This window comes from Poecilia reticulata, chromosome 16 (assembly GCF_904066995.2).
Source record: "Poecilia reticulata chromosome 16, P_reticulata-male-v2, whole genome shotgun sequence".
Lineage (NCBI taxonomy): Eukaryota > Metazoa > Chordata > Actinopteri > Cyprinodontiformes > Poeciliidae > Poecilia > Poecilia reticulata.
In genome coordinates, this window is record NC_088845.1 from 23,147,405 (window position 1) to 23,171,276 (window position 23,872).

A 23,872-nucleotide genomic window follows, 5' to 3' on the forward strand; every position below is an offset into this window, starting at 1 on the left:
AGGTCGAACAAAGAAAAATAAACGGAAAAAAAACAACCTGCTGCTTTGCTCATTTGAAGCCACACACAGTTTTCTGTGATCGTGACTAAAGACCAAGTTTTTTTTCTTTAATTATTGTTATTTCAAACTTTGTAAAATAATAATCCCACTTGTTGTAGGAACACAAAAACCATAAGCTTAACAACACAGGTTTTTCAAATCGCTGAATGGAATCCCACTTTTCCAGACGGCACTAGCAGATCCTACGGTTCACCTAATCTGCCTCCATGTGCTTCCTCTCTCTTTCTCGCTCACTCCTTTTCTCTCACTGGACGGGTATTTCTTGGACATCTGTTCTTGGCAAGCAAAGCAGCAGCACTAGTACTGCTCCCGCTCCCTCGAGGAAAAGATGGGATGTAGGCATAGTGGTTGGAGGGAGGAGAGAGGGTAGAGGAGGGGGGAATGAAGGCAAAACAGAGAATGAGAGTGAAAAGGGTAAAGAAAGAGGAAAACCTCACACTATGCACACGGAGCTGCACAGCAGTGAAAAGCTGAAAGAGAGCAATATGGAAGTGGTGAGGCGGGTCTTGAGGAAGTCTGTTAGTGGTAATTGGGAGAGGGGGATTACCACATGGGACCAGCCCTCTGGGTCTCTCAGCAGCACTGGGCAGGCTGTCAGGGCCAGGAACGGGGGTTACACGGACTGGGATGATTGAGATTTGTGCACTTTTCCACCAAAGATGTTTCTGGTAGAAAAGCCGAGAGGAAATTAACATTAATGGCATGTGACATTCAACTCCTGATGGTTCCGAGTTAGAACACTGCAGTCCAAAATCTACTTGGTACGTGTCTAACTTCAGCTTCATGGAGCGAGATCAACCTTTCAAGACATTGTCAGAATTTAGAAAGGTACTGTTTTTTTGGGTTTTTTTGGTCTGGGTGTCCGAATAACGTAGCCTATCAATTACATTCTTATTTTCCGTTTGTGTTTCAACAGAAAAGAAAGAAAGAAAAAAAAATTCTTTTCACCTTTTTTTTTTTTCCACAAAATGCAATCTGAAACTAAGTAAAACAGTCAGCAGTCAAGAATGCTGAGCTGCAGACAGTTCAAAGCAACATTTTTAAACAATTACAGATGGCCACAACACAGACTGAGAGCTTGTCGAATCATCTGCACATATAATTGACAGGAAGATCAGCAAAGGGAGTGAGACAGACTGGGCCATATCTTGACAGGCTTCAGGTTAAAATGATTAATTACCTCTAAGGCTTCGGTGGGCCTGGCAACTTCCTCTGGTTGCTGTGGTGTTGTGGGCTGCAGTGGTCCAGGGTCTAAGGCCTAAGGTGATGCTATCACAGCTCCGTTTTTTTTTAATTATTATTATTTCTAATTGAATAAATTCACCACATGATTTAAGGGGATGACATATAAAGTTGCAGAACATTTCACATAAGCCGACGTTGTTGATTCTTATGTTCTGTGCTGGCCGCGTTTCAGTGGGGACTGGTCGTGTGTCGTTCAGAGGGCTGTGAGTTTGATCCTAGCTTCCCCACTGCCGCATGTTGAAGTGTTCTCGGTTTGAAGTTGCCAACCAGTTTGCAATACTTTGCAGCGGCTTGTGTGACAGGGAAAATCTGACCCACTGAAATAAAGCAATTTAGTTTTTGAAGCAATTAGTGGGATCTGACTGCAGCCCCACTTCTTATTTAGATTCTTCAATGGGAAATGCCTGTTTATGAAAATGTTTAGTGTTAAAACACAGTGGAATCTACAGTTTAAACTGTCCTCGGTCAATTTTCAAATAGAGAGAGAATTCAATTGCAAACTCTTTGGGTCAAGCATTTAGAGAATACATGGTAAAGTGTTATGTAAGGGGGGGACTGAAATTATTCATAAGCAAATCTAGATATTTTGTTGAGACATACTGTTTTGCTGGAAAATCTTTTCTGTGCGTGTTGAAGTTTGGATAATTTATTTATAATCACAACACAGTTTTCCCTTCAGTATCTCCACTCAGGGTAGATAAGGAGCATTTCTATTCTATTCTATTCTATTCTATTCTATTCTATTCTATTCTATTCTATTCTATTCTATTCTATTCTATTCTATTCTATTCTATTCTTCAGTTAAGCTGGCTAGCTTATCCAGCAATTTACAATCATTGTTTCAGCACACCCCAGCAGCTTCTAGTCTTCATTATCAATTCAGACGTCTGAAAACTAAATATTTCTAGTTGGTCTTTGAGTTTAGAAGACCAGCAAAAGCAATGTGCACTGCTCAACACACCAGTTAAAAAATACTACTATCCATCCTACCAAAGAATTGGATGACAATCTGTGCACCTGTTGGAAGAAACTTTGTAGCAAAGATTCACACGACGTGTGCTAAGCTGGCCTCAGGTTGGAGCATGCACAGTTGCCAATGAAGGACCTCGAGTTGTAAAGGCACTATGTCTGCTTCACCATAAAAATGTTTCCATTAGCTCACCAAGCAAGCCAAAGTTGGGAGGGCATCAGGTTTCCTTATTTTCAAATCTGCACGTATTTGGTACTGTTGATATTTCTGATAAAATTCTGAAATGAAGTGCAGAAATCTCTTCTGACTCAGCAAATTTTAGCACTACACCTTCAATTTTAGTCGAATACTTTTAGAACATATTTATATGCTTGGTTCTTCTTCCTTCTTCATTTTGTTACAGTACCCCAAGCCTCTGGCATTATCATTCCATACCTTTATAACCCAAATAGCCCCTCACTCTCTGTTTCCCATATGATGATCCTCACACGCCCTCATACTCCTCCTTCCATTTTTCCTCGGAAGAATTTTAGATTTGTAATTTATTATTTGCAAGAGAAACTGTTATCAGAGTCAGTTTGCTATCGGGGGCCACTTCATTAATCACCTAGCCTTTCCTCTTCATTTGTTCCCAGATAGGCTGTGGTTCACTGGGTTCCAGGCACTGATATAAAATGTGGAAGTAAGAATCACCTCCTACTTTTTTATCAAATGCTGAGAAGGCAGTCAGATAGAGAAAAATAAAAAATAAAAAAAAAGAACACAAACTTCAGAGATGTGTGGAGAACCAGTATCTGTATGTGTGTTTTTGCTAACAAGGTTCTGTTGTAAAATTAGTTGAAGCAATGGCAATAAAATAATCTAAGTGTTAGATTTTAACAATCACACAAAAACAAAGAAAAAGACAACCTGAGGGAAACAGTAGACGAGCCTCAGCATATGGAAGTGATCAGGATCCTTTGGCTCCTCTCACAGTACTGCAAACTAAACAGGTTACTCTTTGGGTTTTTTTCCTTTAGCAAGGCACATCACTAAGAACGTGATAATTTTATGAAGATCACATTTCCATAAGTTCCAAAAAAAAAAAAAAAGAATATACTTTATAGAGCTAATGTCTTTGAAAACCAATATTTAACTTTAAATGTGCAGTTGTAGAGTCTAAATAAAATAAATAATTGTTCTTGGAAAATATTTTTAGACATCATTCATTTCTGAGACAGTCCAGCAGGAACTGATTTATGTTTGAGTAAACATCACCTTTTCTTACAGAATCTAAGATTGGGCACATTTAAAATAAATGCGTTTTTGTCAGAGTAATTCACAAATTGATACCCACCTGTTCAGGGCCCAGAGGGATTTACGGCATATTGCTAAACACTGTAGTGTTATATCAAATGATTAATGTTGTTTTCACATTTTCCTATGAGATCTGGTCATGTCTTCTCTTTAACAAAAAATGTGTATGCATGCAAAAAATAGTTAAGCTGTAGTGACAACTATTAGGAGAAACCTGACAAGTGAAATTGACAAATAATTGAAAAAAAAAAAAGTAAAAATTGCTCAGAATGGTCTAAATTCCAGTCTTGCCAATTTCCAGGGTGCTTGTTGTAATTTTTACCAAATGCATTACTGAGTATTCATTTCACTGTGAGAATTGCTTACATTCAAATCCAATGGCCGAGCTTCCCAAAGCCCAAATGATGTCAGGATTAGTGGCAAATATCCTGGACACGATAAACAAGAGAAGTCATGAGAAATTAGTTGGAATAAACGGTGAAAATGAGAAAATCAATCAAATCCTTTTCTATTATTATTTTTTTGTTACTATTATCACAGAAAATTGTTTCAGTAAAAATGCAAACATATTCTAAATCTTGTGATGCATGTTTCAGAAATAAAATAATAAAGTGTGGTATTCCTGATTCTACTGCATCCACACCAGACATTCAGGCTACGAGACTATCTGAAAAAAAAAAAAAAGCCAGAGTCAGGAAGCAGAATGAGAACGAGTAAAGAGCTGCTTGCAGAGTGTGTTGCAAACAAATGAGTGTTCGAAAACATGCTTATTTGAAGAATCTAGGCGTTCTGGATAGTAAACTATTACTTTCAAAGATAAGGTAGCACAACCTGTATTCCTAGTTGAATTGATTACTGCGACAGAGTCTTCATAGTTCTGCCTAAAATGTCAACCAGACAGCTGCTGCTCGTGTTCTCACTAAAACCAGGGACCTAGAGCACACCCACCAGTCCTAAAGTCCTTACACTGTTTCCCTGTAGCTCAGAGGATGTTCTTTAAAGACAGACTGTTTCTTCCACAAACTCTTTGAGCTGTTGGATATGTGTGTGTGCATTTTTTAAGACCTTGGGGCTTCTCAAGAGCCTTTTGTCACTGTCCTCACTAAGCATTGATTGTCTTTGTTGTGGTAATCTGAAATTAATTTGCACTTAAACTCATCTTTCTTCTTGGCTCAATGTTAAAACACTCTCATAATTACATGCCCCCCCACATGAAAACCAAGAACTAAGACACTGATATCATGAGCCGAGCTATTTTAATTCCGCAGGTACTTAAGAGCCTCCTCTCTCCCTTTGTTTCTTCCAATCTCCGCCTTCTCTCCTCTCCTCCCTCGGTCTTCACTCGCAACTTATCTTGCAAGGTAATAAAACAAAAAAAAACAAAAAAAATTCCCATGCGTAGGGGCTTAAGCAAAAAGGTATTTGCCTGAGGGGAAACAGTAATAAGCATTGTATTGCTACACATTTAGTCGTGTATTTTCTCAGTGGGTCAGCTTGTGTTCTTGAATCACGTTAAACACTGGTTAATGCAAGTCGAAGCCTGACAAAGCGGTGTCAACGAAAAAAGCCCCAGATGATGAGCGGAGGGGAACGTATTACGCAGTGCACACAGTAAACACATCACAAGTATATTGAGTGGCTCGTGCATTTAAAGTATTTCACTTCAAACGCTGGTAAATTTCCCTGTAGGGGCTTAAAACACACAAAAGGCGCACACAAGCGCACATACCAGCGCTGTTAACAAGATTTGTTTTGCATTAGTGCGTTCAGACAGGGAGTATTTGTAATATGAAAGTATTTAGGACTACCTGCTAACATCTGCTATTGATCACAGCTGTGTGTGTCCAACTTTGTTCACAGTGAGAGCTGCTAATAACCTTATCAGGCATCTTTTGGTTTAACTTCAGACTGCTGTTTGTTGTTAAAGATTTTTGTATTTTTTTTAATGAGAGGGGAGGGATGAATTATCTCGCTCGCTGCTGCAGGAGCCATCTTTTTAGTGATTTCATGCAGCGTTGACTGGTACAGACAGGGCCTCAGAGGTCACTGGCCCTGGGCAGAAATTCTTTCTGTGACACCTCATGTGGTACTCGTCGAGATAAGCAAACAGAGAGGCTAGACCCACTGCTGAATGTAATTAGGACGAACAAACATGTCTCTAATAAAAATGTTATTGTCTGTAGTGGTGTTTGAGAACGGGATAAAATTGGCTTTGAGCGCTGATATAATTATTTCATGCAAGTCATTTTCCACCGTTCATCTACAACAGCATAAGGGGCTTTTGTGCTTGAAGGGGGGAATTCACCGTTATGTTCTTTGAGCACATGAATAAAAAAAAAAAAAAAGACAAAATTCTGAAAGCAGTCAGAAAAATAAATAAATCACAATTAGATGTTTTATTGCTTTAGTGGATAAATCATTGGTGGCATGCTTGTCACACCTTTTAAGACATGAACAAACTGTCATATACACAGTTACATTTGGATCTTAGAGATTTATGATGGCATTCACTAAATTGATTATTTTAATGGCGCCCAGTATCTATGGCGCTTTATCAAGTCCAGATATATGTCACTCACATTCACTGCCTCACACCTTGGACTTCTTCCATGTATTTCAACAAGCAATGTGATGTGTAAATTCAGCGTTTTATTTTTTTCTCTTTTTTTTATCATAAAATGTTAATATTACCAATAATAAATAAAATACATGTTAGCATCTGTTTCACTTCTCATGTACATAATTTATTTGTTAGTTTTACTCCTCATCTGCCTCATGTAACCGAATGACAGCTATACAGAGCTTGTGAAAAAGTGTTTTTATATATAAGGGGCCAATGTGTTTGTTTGGTTTTCAAGACACTGCTCTGAAACACTTACCTCTGCTCATTTACTGGATGCATCCACATATAAATATTCACTTTTATTTAAAGTTTAACTGAATTTGATTGTGCCATCACTACCTTCATTTTTAATGGTCATTGTGTTATGCATTTAGGGATAGCTGCTTCTGCTCAAGTTCCAAAAATACGCCCCTTAGTTTAAAAGGCGGGATCATAACTGTCTTCACACTGGATTGCTTCTTTATTTGTTACAGCTATGTTAGCTTAATATCTCTAAGGGAGGTTTGTTTGAGATAGTTTTACCTTTCTATTTGTGGCTCTTCTTGTCTTGGAAGAATGTTAATTTTAAATAAAACACACTGTTTGTTACTTACTAACAAGCTCATTATAACCTGATATGTGTCATCACCTGACCCTCTGCTTCACAGTGTTTCACCTGCCATCTCTGCTCTGCCTAATGTACACAATCTAATGAAGTGAAACTGCTGTGCAAGATATGGAAAGCTGTACTAATTGTCTGTCTTCCCATTGACTGAAGGCTAAGTGCGCGTGAAGAGTCTCTCCTACAGCGAGAGCCGCTGTCTGCTGACAGACATGACCTGCTGCGAAAGCCATAACAATAATCATAAAGATTAGGTTAACAGTGGGAAATGGCTGTGGAACACAAGAGTTCACAGTGGGCTAAATGTAGCAACTTGTGAAAGAGTGCCTTGCATGATGTTTTAGGCATGCAAAGCGGCGCAGACATTTGTGAGCTTTTATGAAATATCAGATTATTTAGATGGCAAAAGACACATAATCCATAGCTTTTGAATGAGTGCACATTGGAAAATGTGTTTAGTGTATTTTGAAATGTGCTGCATATGTACACAGGAGCATGTGCTTTATGCATCCATTTATAACTTTAATAAATATTAGCCAAAAAAAAAAGACATTTTGGTATTTATGCTCTAATGTGGCTTAAAAGAAAGGATACAATGAAAAAGCGTTGTTCTGGTTATGAAAAAGAAAAAAAAAACATGATTACTTTCAGCTTTGAAAGATGTATATACATTATCAGTGAAGTGGCTTGGTGTGCAACGCTTATTTACCCCCTGCTGCAATAAATTCTTCTGATCTTTTATAGTAGATTAGTCTGAAAAATATGCTGTCATTTTGTTAACAATGCAGATTTTGTTATTTGTTTCCTCTTTTACCAACACTGAAGCTATGCATTGTGACAAGATGAAGTTTGACCCTTATGCCACGATTCAAGTTGTTATAAACCTTTTAGTTACTGGATCGATTGAAGATGTGGGAAAGTTGAGGTTTTTCTCACCAGATCCAGGCGCATTAGATCAGTTCATATCCGCCTTGAGTTGAGACCATGCAAAGTTTTTTTGTTTTATTTTTTATTTTTATCTTTATCCAGTGCTATATATATAAATATATATAACCATTTGAAACACTGATACAGCTACCTATTGAAGTAAAATAATAGGTGTCTTGGAATATAAAATGCATTTTGTAGCTGCTAAAACTGTGGATAACTGTACAGAGAAGGAAAAGACAGAATTGCACTGTTGTTGCAAACTCTTTTCAAAGCACTACACTGAGAAACTTGTCATGCAAATAAGTGTGACAGATCTCTTCATAGAGGGAGAACAACAAAGTAACAAACACAACAATGCTTATGAAAAACAAAACTTGTGAAGATGACATTCTGTCACTAATTGAATATGATGGCAAGACAGAAATAGAGAAATGTTTTCATTTGTTATACAAAAACAACCTTTATTATACATAATTCACTTTACGCACATTTTGTTGTTGCAATTCACACCGTATCTCTCTCTGAATTATCATTCTGAATATGCAGGAGCTTTTAATAATTTAACATGTCAGTGTTTATTTTCAACAAGCCGCTGCGAGGATGAATTTGTTTGAATTTTGTCTCAGTTTTGATTCGGCGCCTTTTCTTCTTCTTGTGGAAAGTATGTCATTTGAAAATGAAAAAAAAAATGTTAATCTTTAAATAGATCAACATTTATCTAGAGCAGGGATTAAGGGCATATTTGGTTCATAAACATTTTTTTTTTTTTTTGCTCATGAAGAACTTTCACCTCTCTCATTAGCTTCTTGAACTGCTTTATCTGTGAATTTATATGTTTGCCTCACCCAGCTAATATCCATGTATTGACACCATATCTGTGGGATTTCCTTGTGAGCCTCTTGATTCACATCTGTTTTATTTACGTCCAGCATGTGGCCAGGAGCTTTTGACTGTTACATATCTGACACAAACCTCAATGAGTCACCAAACAGCAGCCGCCGTATTATTCTTCCACTTTACTCTGTCTGCTCTCCGTGATAACATCTAGCGCACATTGCATTTGACTTGTACGTTACTGACACCAACCTCAAAAGGCTGCTTGCTACGTTTTACACACTAACATGCGCTACAGTTTCTGCTTTATATCATTCCTTCTTTGTGTCAAATGCAGGAAAAAAAAAGGCAGGCTTGATATCATCTACCAGCCACAGCTGGGCTCTCTGCATTTGTGTTAGCAGGAGACCACATTTGTTTCCTGAAAGGTCGGAAAGACAGAGAAGCGAGTCACCACAGTGCATGTGTACTTCAGGAGTGTTTTAACACCGTACGCGTGTATGCGTGTGGGGAATCCTTGGCAGTGCGGTGCTATCTGACACTGTTTGGACTCCACCTATTAACCCAAATGGGATTTCCTGAGAGCAGACATAGAGAAAAAATAAATACATAAATAAATCAGCAAGTTTATGCTATGTTGAAGTTGCTGTGGAAGTTTGCACGTCTTTCCAAACAGTCCTGCGCTCCAGTAATTGGCCATTATGATGATGATTGAATTCTGCAGTGTGCAGCGTTGTAATTCTGATTGTTACCAAGACGCAAAACCCGTGCCACAGAAACTGGCACACGTTAATATGGGGAAATAATGCATCACTTGATGTAAAAAGAAAAAAAAACAATAATAATAACATTTGAATATTGTTCGCTGATGCGTTGAGAAGGCCACAGTGCTGTCATCTCCCTGATATTTACAGTCAACGGAGGGGAGAAAAGCTGAGACTTTGGGTAAACCTGTGTTTCTCCATCTACCTAAAACATTTTGCAGCAGGATCTAAAGGTCTAGAGTTCGATTCCAATGGGAGGCTTTATATATCATCTGAGGGTTTTTGAAAACGTCTCCAGATATATGAAGCGTTACTTTGAATGTCATTTGACAGATTTTTTTGTTTGTAACAAACGACTTGAGCAGATCTTGCTTGAGAATGAGCTCTTATCAATGGATCTTACCTGTATGAATGAAAGTAATGAATAAATTCATGTGCTTACATTGGTGGGAAATTGATATTTAACATACAGCATGGAAGGCTTCCAGCTGTCGTCAAAATAAATGAATATTTCGTAAATAAATAAATAAGCTACTTTTCGTTTATATAATTTTCATAATTTTTGTAACTCATTTCTCACCTGAAACACCGAGATATTTTTTGAAGGGAAATACATTGAACATGACAGTGAAGACATACGGGTTTTGAAACAAAATATTAAATTGCTCAAAATTTTCAGCATCTGCATAATTTATTGTTTTTTTTCTAAATATGCGTTTTGCCTTTGGGATCTTTGGCCCCCCACAGAGAAACATTCACACCATGACAGATATACTAACTACGCTGCTGACATACTGCTCTTTTACACCTGCCACAGTATTGAAGGCCATGCTACTACAGCGCGCTGAAACAGGCGTGATGTTAGATTGTGAGACTTAGTATGGATTTGCTGTCACTTGGCCATGCGCAGGCTGTGACTGACTGATCGGCTGAAACTCTCCCTGAGAGCTAAGCGCTAAATGCTATCTCGATTGCCGGGGATAGCCTCCCTCTGTCTCTACCGTCTTCTGCGCACACAAGTGCCTGTGTGAGTTACTTCTTATAAAACTGTTAGCGGTTTGTCCATGCACACAGCAGATTATATTTATAATATGATGCCTTAAACCTGAGTGTAAGCACACACACACACACATGCACACGCACACACACAAGCAGTCAAATCACACATGGAGCCACTTAAGAGGGAAATTATGACATAGTGTGGCACTTGTGTCAAAGCTGCAGAATTCATACGGGGCCGATACGCTGCATAAGACCAGGCACTTGATCTCCTTTGTTTTTTAACTCAATTTTATTGTCTACTTATTTGAGAACAAAAAAAAAAAGAAAAAAGGAAAAATGGTGTGCATGCCTACTGTTTTATCACGTATGTGTTGCTTGCATCATCTGAAAACAAAAATACACATATGTTATTACCCTTTTTCACTAATAACTGAGCTGTTTCCCCAGAACCAGGTGGAATTGAGTGGCTGCAAGAGCTTGCCACTTGTATGATATCCATCACAGGAAGTGACATCCACATTTGGTTATTGATGGTGCATATGCTAATTCCCCTTTTATCACTTTAATGATGAAGAGGTTGATGCTGCGAGTGAGGAAATGTGGTTGCCATCAAATCTACTCTGTTACTTTTATGAATAGTTTCTTCAAACTATTTTGATTTGACAATCCATCTTTCATGACGGGCCTGAGACAATAGCCGTATCCTCAGCATTACCTTATATATTGTCTATTTTAAAGTGAGATTATTTATTCATTCGTTTATTTTTGATTTGTAACATACTTGTAAAACAGGAATTCTCGTGATCGGACAACTTACTTTGCCTTAGTCAGCAAATAGTTTTTTTTTACACATAGCAATGAAGGTAACAAAAAAAACTATGCTTATAGTTTGCTAAGTACTGTAACAACAAATCTTTGAACTAATACTTATAGATACCCAGTGAATCACAACCTAGTGTGAAAGATGATCTGAAATGCCTAAACCTACGACCTTAAGAAATGATTTGTTGTTTCCACTTTTAATTCTCATACACGTCACATTTTACAAAATAAAAACCTTCATTAACCTCAAAAGTTGCTTGAGGTCAGTTCACTTAGCTGTTCAAATGAGAGATGACTCAGATCTTTTGGACATATTTTTTTCTGCTTTAAAAGAAAAAAAACAAAAAAACAACTGTCAATGATTTTGTGATTGTACTTTGCATAACTAATTTTGTTCGATATGTTTTTTGTTTTTTTTTCGGTTATTTTATTTTAATGATTTTGTGATTTATTTGATTATTTTTTTTATTTTTTACCAACAAATAATTTGCTTTTGGATATTTTTTCTCTCTTCTTACCCAGTGTTTTGGACTGGGTTTTTAGAAAGGTGCTTGGATATACAAATGACATTTCACCCAAAATGCATCTCGCTCCCGACATGCCACACAGAGTGATGAAAAATGCCTTAATGAAATGAGCATCTCACTCTGCGGAATTTGTATTCTCAGTTAATACATTTAAAAATGTACACAAATATATTCTGCTATATTTTGTAAACCAGCAGCTTTGTTTTGAATAGTATGATTGTTATTGGCCTCTGTTACAGGAACAGGCTGAGAGAGGAAATGGTCAGAGTTAAGTTGCAGTTCAGTCCAGATGCAGATCAAAGTCCAGGCTTCAAGGATCACTTGTGCAAAGTAATGCTTAAACAAATTACGCTTTTACATTTCAAAGTGTAAAAACAAACATGCTATGTAATGTTATAGCCTTTCGCACATGGACTGAAATTAGAAGACCTCTCTAAGCAGTAAGGCAGCTTGCTTGCAACTGTGTTCTCATTTGCCCAATTAGACTAAAAGTTCGGTGCTCTCCCTAGGTGTTAACATGCTAAATGGGAAATTAGACCATAAAGATAAGGTTACGTCAGAGGATGTTTAGGGTCTCAGAGTAGTGCTTTCAACACCACTGTGCAACACCGTCTGAACAGAATTAATGAACCCTCTGTGGCAGGCTCCTGATGTATTTTTAAACAGCTTCTTTTCATTTCTGCAATGACATTTTGATTGCATTTGTTTCAGCAATAACTGTGCGAGAGAGAGAGTGAGGGTGACAGACACAATCATAGGAAAACAGAGAGAGAGAGATCGCATCCCCTAAAAATAAATACATCAGTGTCATGGCACAGCTATTCTGACGTAGCTGGTAAAGAGAGACATCACATTCAATGGGAGGCCAGAAATAATAGTTTTCCAGTAAACTGTCACTGACAGATATCACTGACTGGTTCAATACTGTGACCAGTTGTCATGAATTATGAGATGTACACCAGTTATAGCTCGTACACTCAATAAAAATGTATGTATTTTTATTAATGAATAAAAATGCATCGATTAACTTTATTAAAAGGAAGCTTAAAAAAATATTCAAATACATTTCTAGAAGTAGCACACGTACAGAGAAAAATAAATCATACACACTTTGGAGAACAGTATACATGGTTTTCATATTAAATATAAAGGTAGTCAAAATAGTGGTAAGTTTCCAACCGCTGTAGATGGTGTTAGTTGCATTTAAAAAGAAAGCAGAGCAACACAATATAACAAAGACAACAAACATGCTGAAAATACTTAGACTGGGTCAATTTATCACATAACCCAAAGTTTTAAGAGATGGGGGTCATTTGGACCCCACATGTATTTTTACTCTGTGCGCGGGCTGGCGTGGTTGCACTGACCCTGTGTGCGCTTTTACAATATTGAGTTTTTATGTGGTTTTAGAAACTGACAGCCTGACGGGACAACCCGCTTCATTTGTCCGTCTGCGACATTTGCCATGCTCCTCCTGGCTGTAGGAGGTTTAAATCATTTTTAATTTCCAGAGGTTCAAATTTCCCTATATGAAAATTTTATAACCTTTTGACCTGACACCAACCTAGGTCGGGGTCTAAAGTAAAATGTTAAACAAAACTGAGCAATGTCAAACGCTCACTAAAGAACATGAAAAAAAAAAAAATTGTGTGAAGTAAAAAAAGTGAATTTGGCATTTTGTAAATTATCTCTAAGCTTTTGTGGAAGGAAACCATAAGTAACTACTTTGGATTCTGGGAGAAAAGAGAAAAAGCACCATGTATGGTTGATATTCCGGTGCTAAGTAGACAACACTCAGACAAAACAATTGGATATGCTCAGCTTTTTTTTTCAGTTCTAAGCTATTCAAGAACTTAGATACAGTAGACACAAAGATAAATCTTCCTCTTCTTACCACTGTGTTACCCTAATATTTTAAAAGGATAATAAGCACAACAGTCCTTGGTTACAGATTGTTTTAAATTTTTTATTTTTTTTTAATTGCATCATCCCAGCTCTCGTCAGGGGTGGCGACCCTAAGTGGCGTCTGAGGTCAGTCTGCAGAAGCAGCCTTTGAAGCTCAGGCATTTACCTCTCTCCCTCTAACTATCACTCTGTGGGGCCTTGAATTGCAAATTGTTTTAAAATACGCATAATGAGCATGGTGGCAAAACGTAGAGGCTCTTTGTATTTCCCTCACTCAGCCTTTAGCACAACTAAATGAGTTAAGATGAGTCTATTGAATTACAAATGATTATTTTACTTACTCCTACCCAGCACATGCATAATGAGAGAGAACAGAAGACTGAAGAGAGGTTCCAGCGATTGTGATGGTGGGGATTGGGAACCTTAGGTATGATCCTCTGCGCACGAGCTATTTTGACGATATTACCTGATGTTTATGTTGGGAAAACTGTCAAAGAGTGTAATCCTTTGCGGAAGGAAAAGATTTCAGATTAGAAGACATTTTGTTTAAATAGATATCTCCTTTGATTGTTATCGCCCGTGCATACAAATTCTGTCTTTGTTCTTAAATTAGTTATTCTGGTTGTCTCAAGCATTGTGACACATCGTCCAACATTCTGTCTTGCAGGAAATCGCACAATGAATTCATCTTTTAACGAAGTGGCTTAATGCTTTTTAAAAACAAGATATAATGTTAAATCTATATAAATCATGACTTATATTCTGTATTTTTGTGCAGTCTTTCAGTGTTGTCTATTTCATTCAGCACAGTTCAATACCTTAAAAGCAGAAATACAAATGTCCAAACTTCTCTACGCACACCCAACAGTGTGGAAATAGGTGTTTTAGCATAAAAGGTTCACTAGTTTTGTGAAACTGTACTGCTAAACTGTACAGATGAAAAACTGTGACTGAAACGATGACATGGAATACACAAAATATACAAGATCAGAAATTAACAAAAAGGCTTATTTTAAGTAGAGAGGTTGATGAAACCACCACTGATAATACCAACTCAGAGCTACAGAGTCCAGTTCATCATCTTCTATCAGTTCTTTTTTTTTTTTTTTTTTGTTGAGTTCTGTGCAACAAGGCAAGAGAAGATTTCACTGAAGAGCAGCAGCTCAGTAGCTGATGAATAAATGAACCTGACCTCATCCTGATGTGTCTGAGCTTTAGTTTCAGGAGCGTCATGCAGCGTGGGAACTTTGTTAACAACGAAGTTGAGATGGGATTCGAGCAGCTGCCTGTTGAATGATTCACAAAAAGTGACGCAAAGGAGCTCCAGTTCATATGTTTGAAAGTGTTTCATTTGCATCATGGTTGATAAAAAAAAGAAAGTAAATCTCTATTTTAGACCAATTTTATTAAATTTGAGATGTGTATCATATCAAATTGCATAGTTTTTCTTACTTTTTTTTTTTTTTACATTTAATTCAAACAAATTCACTCAAAATGCGTGTGTCACAGGAGTCAATCTTCACAGAAATGTGGATTAAAGTTTAATTAGATTTTGGCTAAGCAGATTAAGCAAACATAATGACCTGCTTAGAGTTTTTGTAATCTTCAGAAACATGGCGGTTTGCCCTGGGTACAGTATTTTAAAATACGATCACATTATCAGGGTATTTGAAAGGAGCTGCACCACTATGCACTTTGGAAATCCAGTAACAGACGCATTGACTCCCGAGCTGAACATTTCCTCCCACCCGTGGAGATCATTCAGGTAATCACTCATTTACTATGTTTGCAGAAATATTAATAAAGCCACTAAAGATCCGAGGTGAAGGGTCAAACCTCTCTTGCTTACAAGCCTGTTGTAGCGTCCACCAGTTTTGTCGGGCTGGAGCAATAACACCCCGTCGTTATCAATAACTGACTCGACACTCTCTTTGACAGATACACAGTGGACGAGTTGGCTGCACACAATTCTGAGAAGCGATTAAGCCAGTCTTTAGGAGAGTCACAGTGACATCATTGGCGGTTCAAAAGCCTCTTCTAAACCAAAAAGAGCATTAGAATGCATTTCATGCTTGGCTCACTGAAAAGTGCAGAGCTGAAATTTACACCTTATTTGATGTCCGTCTCCCTGCTGTTAATTGGTAAAAGGATCCCTGACCCTTTTGATCTCCTCCACAATCCCCTAAATGCCCAAGTCTGCTAAACTGTTCAGCAGGAGATATACCCTGCAGTTGCCCTGCAATGTAAAGACTCTCTCTCACTCCTTCACTGTCCCCTTTGCTTTAAAAAAAAACTCTATCCTTTTCAGTTTTCTTGCCTTTGGTTTACATCCAGGCTGAGGAGAAATAAGAGATGACAGTTGTTACAGATATGCTGGTTTAATTACTTGTCAGCTTATAGCCCGTATCTCTGCTGCCCAACGCTGAAGCTTAACTTTTTTTCTAGTAGCTTAAAGCATGACCAGCCTGCAGTGCTTTAGTATTTAACCATAAAACCCAGGAAATCTGAAAGATAAAAAAGCACGAACAGCTTTTCTAATTTTATGGGGGAAGAGTGGGCAGTTTTCTGTCACTGTTGGAACTGGCTTTCTCTCTGTTCCCCTCTGTGCAGCGGTGACAGAAGAAGAGGGGGGGAAAAAGAAAGAATCTTGTAGAGAATGAAATTACATCACATGAAGGGGTGCAGTGGGATAAGCAGAATGTTACTTGCAGCTTGTGTGCCAATGTGGAGACTTTTAAGTCTGTTTGCAAATTGATAGATGTGCTCAAGAATGATTTTCCTTTTCTTTTTTTTTCATTTTAGTTTTTTGAGGAGGGTCTGCTCAAACTTTCAAATCCAATAAAGAGCATTCGGGAAGCTCTGCTTATTTTGCAAGGTTTTGGCTGTTTGGCTTTGGCTATTGTAAAAATACAATGAATTTATGGTGGCTGCAGGTGTACACAGGATGGCTTAAAAAAATGTAACACCTCATGGAATCCTCTACGTGATGAACCTTTGACTCGCAGATTATTTGAGTCATGCCAATTACAGGTTGCTGTCATGTTATTTTGGAGCCTGATGTCGTAAAAATCTTTTAAATATGAAACAAACAAATCACAATCACACTTTCCATTGTTTTTCAAAGAAGACAGGTCGTTATAAAAATACTTTTCCGAAATAAAATAAGCTTATGATAAAAACCCTGAACATTGCAGGAGGCTTTCTTCTTATCCACTAAAAAAACAATCTCAGAAACGTTTATCTATTTTTTTCCCAGGGTTTAAAGGCACAACTTAAAAATTAAGAATGAGAGCACAATATAATTCATCAGGGCATACATGATCAATAAAATCTTCTGAATGGAAAGAAAGGTCCATACAACCTGTTCACAACTTGCAGCAGAGCCATGTTGGTGACATGGACCCGATGAGAGAGGGATGATTAGATGGACGCCTTTACATACTTGAGACTTTGACTTTCCCCTCAAAACTACTTTTGAAAGGTCAAAAGGAATGAAGTTTTATTGCTCCAGTGAGCTTGAACCCAAACAACACAAAGTAACAAACAAAACAAAGTAAAAAAAATTCATAGGGTGTTATATAAAAGTTTCACGTTCAATGACTTTTCCTCATTTTTGCTTTGAACTGGAATTCAAAGCAAAAAAAACAAAAACATATATATATATATATATATATATATATATATATATATATATATATATATATATATATATATATATATATAGTTGTGATTTAAATCAAGACTAGTTTAATATAAACACAGAACATTAGTGAGTCAAATACTTAAAATTTAAGACTGCATTCTGTCAGTGATCACATTTTTAAAGAATGGAATTGAAGTTAGCACAGAGGAACGTGCTAAATGGCTCATATTTCTGAGAAAAACTCATCTGTATGTGGTTATTCCCATTCCACGAGCCCTCGTCACACCTTCATCCAACAAACACTCCTGTCAGACTGTATGCATTACGCTGTCACATAAAACTGTACTGTCGTATTGCTCTCATGTCTCAGTGCGCCGTCTTCGTGCCGTAGCAACTTCAGTGTTAGCCCACAAATCGTGTTGATGATCACCCTGCGGTGCGAAGCGGCACGTTTTCATACAAAGTAATGGCAGTATTTTATAATCATCATTTCAATAGCTTTTAGAATGGACCATAAAGTAAAACCGTTAGCAATTCTCTTCCGGACCCTCCACCCAATGATGAACAGCCGAGATCCTCTGGCTGCTGACTCTATTTACAACCTCACATAATTCCATTGTGACAGAACTATCATAGTAAATACACTTAGCCTACTGATGCATACTCCAATAGTAAATGAAAGCAAGATGAGATAGAGGTCACATGACTGCAGCAACACCTTTTAAAACGCTTAATGTGTCTTTGCTGATGTCCAAAGCATGTAGGTTATTACCATAATCGTATGAAAACTAATTAATGGATAATTTGAATTATAAGATGCTTCACTCTCACAGTCTGTGCCTTTGACCTTCGCAAATGTGATCATTTCTCATGCACGGTCCCGTTTTAAACCGGTGAAGTCTGTCATCGGTATCTTGTATAGTTAAATGTGTTTTTAAAGCTGAATTATTCATGAAACTGAAACGTGAAATCTCCCAAAAAGCTGTGGCTTTATTTTCATGTTAGAAATAAATTAAGAAATTACCTTCAATTGAGCTGCTATTTGGTAGTATTATTTGGATGAAATTACTATACAGTCTGCCATAAAGGAACAGCTGCAGTAGCTAATCTAAACATTTTCTAAAACCGTTGTGTTGCAGTTTTATTGATATCACTATTACCAACCAAAAAAAAAAAAACATATCAAATCAAACCTGGATCAGACATTTCAACTGTATTTTTTTTTTCTTTTAGAAAGTGAGTAAATGTGGAGATCAGCAATGTGGTAACGCTCGAAGGGAAGATATCCCATTTAGACATCGTTCAAACAGTTATTAACAGTATTGATTTATGTTTGAGTGATTGGAAGCCAGAGGAGGGAGATGAAGTCAACCGTCATGACCTCTCGCCTGGGGACGGAAACTGCCTGACACAGATCACACCTGTCTCACATGCGAAACTGCTCCTGCAGGTGACATCTTAGATCATGGGATATGGAATACAGAGTGATAACGCTCACCGTATGATATGGACCCGGTATTTACATTGTCTTCTCTTAAAAACATGGTGCTCTTTCTAAAAATATGCCTACTGCCTGTGGTTCGACAAACGTATTGAAGAATAGGGAATGCTGTCTTACATTTTTACAGGAAATCTGTATATTTTTTGTTTTCTCTTACCTTCACCAACACAAACTTGCCCATATTTGTGATGACAAACAGAAAGGCTTTCATGGATTTCTAAATGTTTTAAAAGTGAACATCAGAAATGTTTGCCATGTAGTTGCAGAATTGCATTTGGCTGCAGTTGCAACTGAATATCCTTTTATAATAATATTACGTTGTGGGTGTAAGTCTCTCAAGTGTTGATGTATTTAAAAAGATAGAATAAATTATTATTCAAATGTTCCATTTTGTTCATGTACTTTTAAATGTAGATGTTGTATTTCTTTTTTTTTTCATGTTATTCTATTGTTTTGTTGTCTTCTCAGTGATGTTTTATTTTTTAACACCGTGTTTGCGAGCCACTATCAGATTTTTGTTTTCTGTGAAAGGTGATATAATAACACTTACTTACTTGTTCTTGTTTCTGCAACATGGTGAAATTCATTATCTTTCTTGGCACTTTCTCCATCATCTCTTTATATCCTGGTAATTCACTGGAGGAGCTTAGCATCCCAAATCTGTTCTTAATTATTTCTTTAACATTCCTCAGAACCTCCCCCAGATTTGTAGTCCCAGCTACCCAAAATATGTGCTGCCAACTAACCCCCCACCCTTCCCCAATATAGTTATCTTTCCTCTGTCCTTCTAAAAGAAGTAGAGATGACTTCTTTCAGAAGCGGAACTAAGCTTCTGCTAGAGATCATAAAACTTTAGTGCTGCGTGTCATTAGGTGATTACCGGCTTCTGCAGTAATTGTACTAAATATGTTGTCGTGCAAGTAAATAAGCAGAGCTCCAGTTTCTAAAAAGAAGATTTAAAGCCTCACTCATGTGTTGCCATCAGCAAGTAACTCAACAAAAGCTAAGGTAAGAGTTCAAGGTCAAAAAAAAAAATGGTTTGTCAGAGATTAAATTTAGAAAACTCTATTTAAATTCATGCTTTTACCTTTTTACTTGGTTTTCTTTCGCTGAACTCAAATTTAAGTAGAACTGACATGAACTTTAGTCACGTTCCTTTGAATTTTTGTTAGGATTTCAGGAAGCACTGTATGGCTTCCACAAGCTATTGCATTCTTTCATAATAATGATTTTGAAAAAAAAAAAAAATCTTTTGAAAAATTAAACCCAGGCAAAAAAAAAAAAAAAGATCCGCGGTCAAAAGGTTAGGCTTTTGATCCACACAGAGAGATGGTTTGAGGAGAGAAAAAAATAAATATTGCTAAATGAATACATGTTTGCATTCAGCCTTACCTTTTTGCTGAGCACACACCCTTTGAAGTCTTGTTTGTTCGGAAACACTCCCATCTCATTGAGTCCAGGAAATTCCCCTCCGTACCATTGGCCAGATTAGAGGTAGTAATCCAAACTAACCCCAGAAATTCAAAGAACAGACTAAGAACTAATATTTGAGCTCATGTCTCACAAGTGAGCCTATTGTTAGTTTGTGACTCATAAAACACTGGCTGTCATCTTAGATCTGGGTTTGATAGATTGAGCGATTTAAGTATAACTGCTGATCTTTTACAAACAGAGCAAACAACTCCTCGACAGAATTCTCATGTAAATGCCCGACGTGGCTGTGGCTGTATGTGCTGGCTAACTGTGACGCCTGAAGAATGGCTTGGTATTTGTGCATTTATCTCTAAAAAAAACAGTGAACATGTATAATTAGTATATGGTGACATTGATCATCCTCCAAATGTGAGTATCTGAAAAATGGCTGTCGAAAGTTTCATTTGGATACAGCGCTTTGCAAAAGTACTCATCTGCCTTGACATTTCACTGTCATGTTATAACCACTAACTGCAATGTGTCGCGCCAGTATTTTAGAACACAAGAGCACGGTGCATAATTGATGTAAACTAGAAAAAGAAAAAAAAAAAAAACATGGGACAAATAAAAAAAAAAATTACAGCCTTTTCTTAAGTTCTCCTAAGGAAACAGCATCGGAAAGATGTGAAAAAGTTCATAGCATGGATTTTTTTCACAATCCATCTATCAATCCCCTGCTAACCTAACCTAACCATAATGTTACTACCCTAATTAAAGAGTTAGTTGAAGTATTTTGACTGAAAGTTCAAGAATTTTGTTTGTAGGGCTTGTTGTTTGAAAATGCCAGTGTATGAATTCAGATAAAGAGAGAAACTGCTGTGGACTGCAAACTTACTTCAACCAGTGGCAGATATTCACCATGTAATTAAAAAAATATAGACAGAATTTCAATACACTGGTTTCCACTTATGCAATGGCCCAAAGTTCAAACTTAAATCCAAGTGAGATTGTTCACATCTATCCATCCATCCATCCATCCATTTTTTTTTCAAAAGAAGAAGGATTAACAAAGAATTCAGTTTCCAGATGTCTCAAGCTGTCCACATTCCCAGGGGTCTTGATTGTGCTCTGTAGAAATGCAGGTGTTCTGAATACACCACACTTCTCAGATGCTTATTTGTAGGATACATGAAACCACATGTTCTCTTCCTTACACTTTACAATTATGATCTGCTTTGTATTGGTCTATCACAAATATTCATAATAAAATGCACTATCTATGGATGTACAATGATCATCTATGAAAAGAAAAAAAAAAACAAGGTCCAGACAGTACTTTTCCAAGGCACTGTAGGAAAGCAGATAGGCAACTCCCAGTACAATGGAGCACACAGTAGATGATTCCAGATCCTTTCTCAGCCCACTGCTGTCAGAGGAGGCCATGATGGATGAAAGTACTTTGGTGGGCCTTGCTGTTTATTTAGACCTCTTGTTTCTGACACAGATCCCACACACACACACACACACAAAAAAACAGAGCTGAAGTGTTCCGGCATTAAAAGACAACCTTACCAGACAACAATCTGCCACTCGGGGCTTTCGCCCTCCCTTCCCTTCCTAATCCAACAGAAAAGCCTGATTGTTCTCCATTGTGGAAGTTGGAGGCTGAGACTGTTCAGGACTAGCAGCGAGGAGCAGCCGACTGTGGCAGGCTTTCCAGTACATTAGGAGTATATGAAAGAGCGACTGACCAGGCTCAGATTGATACGGCTGTGTCTGCACAGGACAACATATGGGAAAGCAGTAATCCACTCTCTGTGCTGGAACTGGGGCTATTTGTCTTGGGGATTTGAGTATATGAGAGACAAATATGAATGGCTGTGAAGCCCTGGAAATGTTGCTGACAGCTGCTAGCACTTTGTTGACGTTTTCCATAATAAATAATTGTTTTTCGTGGACATCATAACCTCTTTTAAAATCTCCGCTGGCAAAAGCAAACATGTTCTGCTGCCTTTGATTTGTATGTGGCATACATGTAAAACATAGCTTGTGTCCTGTATCACTCCTCTTCTCGAACGCATCTTTCAGTGTTTTTTTTTTTTTCCCACACCATTTCAGGCTCTTCCTGTTGTGACTCTTTCCAAGCATATGTTTGATGTGAATTGACTTATTCTCTTCTAAAATCGAGCATCAAGCACAAAAATAAATATACGTATTCAAGATCGGCACCATGTTCAAAGCAACTTAACATGAGATCTCGTTGGTGTCTGTTCTGTTTTCACTCCGAAATCACAAATGTGTCGCAGCAAGATGGAAAGACAGACAATTCTCTCAGCACAGAAATAAATAAATGAATGGGATGTGACACATCGCTGAATGTTGAAAATGCTTCAAAGATGTTTCTCCATTGAAAAAGGTTTTGTTGACAAGCTCAGTTCGCTTGCAGAATAAATGAACGGGAATGGAGCCTGGCAAAAAAAAAAATACGATTAACCAAATATGATCATGAATATTCAAACAGGCAGATTTGACTCGAAATCTGCTTTCATGGTGAAGAATGCATTCATTTCTCTTCCATTTATTAATTTCAAATCCTATTTGCGGTAAATGAATGGAGGTGAGCTTCGTTTTGTATTTTGTCAAATGCGATCAAATTAAACTGGAAGCAGATCGAATTATGTGCATTTATGGGATGCTCTCTCTCTCTCTCTTTTTTTTTTTTTTTTCAAAAGTGGTGTCCTGGTTTTAAATCCCTAAGTCTCAAGTGGGCACATCACAAAACCAACACAGTTTGGCAGCAAGGCTGGCAGTCTTTGCTTGTATGAGGCCCAGAATTTAATGAGCATGAATAATGAATACTACTCAACATGCTGGTGACTGAGTAGGCTGCCAGTTATTAGGTCAATGAAGGCCTTGTTTAGCAGGACACACTTACTGTCTCACTGAATGACAGACTCCCATGATCCGTGGAGACTAAATACTGGAAAATAACATTTCTAATGTGGAAAATCAGCCAATGCTGATGGAAACACCATATTAAATTTGAGCTTAAAACACTTTCCATCATGTTTGTTCAGATGCTACTCTCTCTTTGTTCAGTTTGGTAAACCTAAACATTTGATTCTTTTTTTTTCTGCATACAAGAATAAATAAATGACAACTGAATAGCCAGCAATGTACCTGCCTGTCTATCCATCCATTTATCTATCCATCTGCTTACTCTTACCTGGGATTGGGTGGCTTGGGTAACAGGTCCAGATATTAATCTCTCTACTGTGATCCTTCAACTCATTCTAGGGTATTTCATAATGTTCCTAGACAAGTAGGTAGACCTGGTCCACCCTAAACGTTTTGTGTCTGCTACAAATTAACGTTTCTACTATGAGCTTCATCCACACGACAAAGCTACAGTATGCACCCTACCTCTAAGGCCAACTCCACTTGTTACTTTGGTCATGATTCATATCATACGACCACAATCGGGTACAAATATGGATGGACTGGTAAACTGAGAGTTTCACTTCTGGGCTCAGCTCTTTCAACTCCTTGAGAGAGTGACGCATTGCTGGTTGTACTGTAGATGAGGTCACAATCCATCTATCAAGTCCCTGATTCATCCTATCATTGGTCATTAACTACACACCAAGATACTGGGACTCCTTCAATAGAGACAGAGGCAGATCAACCTTTTCCTGCTTGTGGCCTCCGACCCAGCTAGAAGAACCGACTGTGAAGA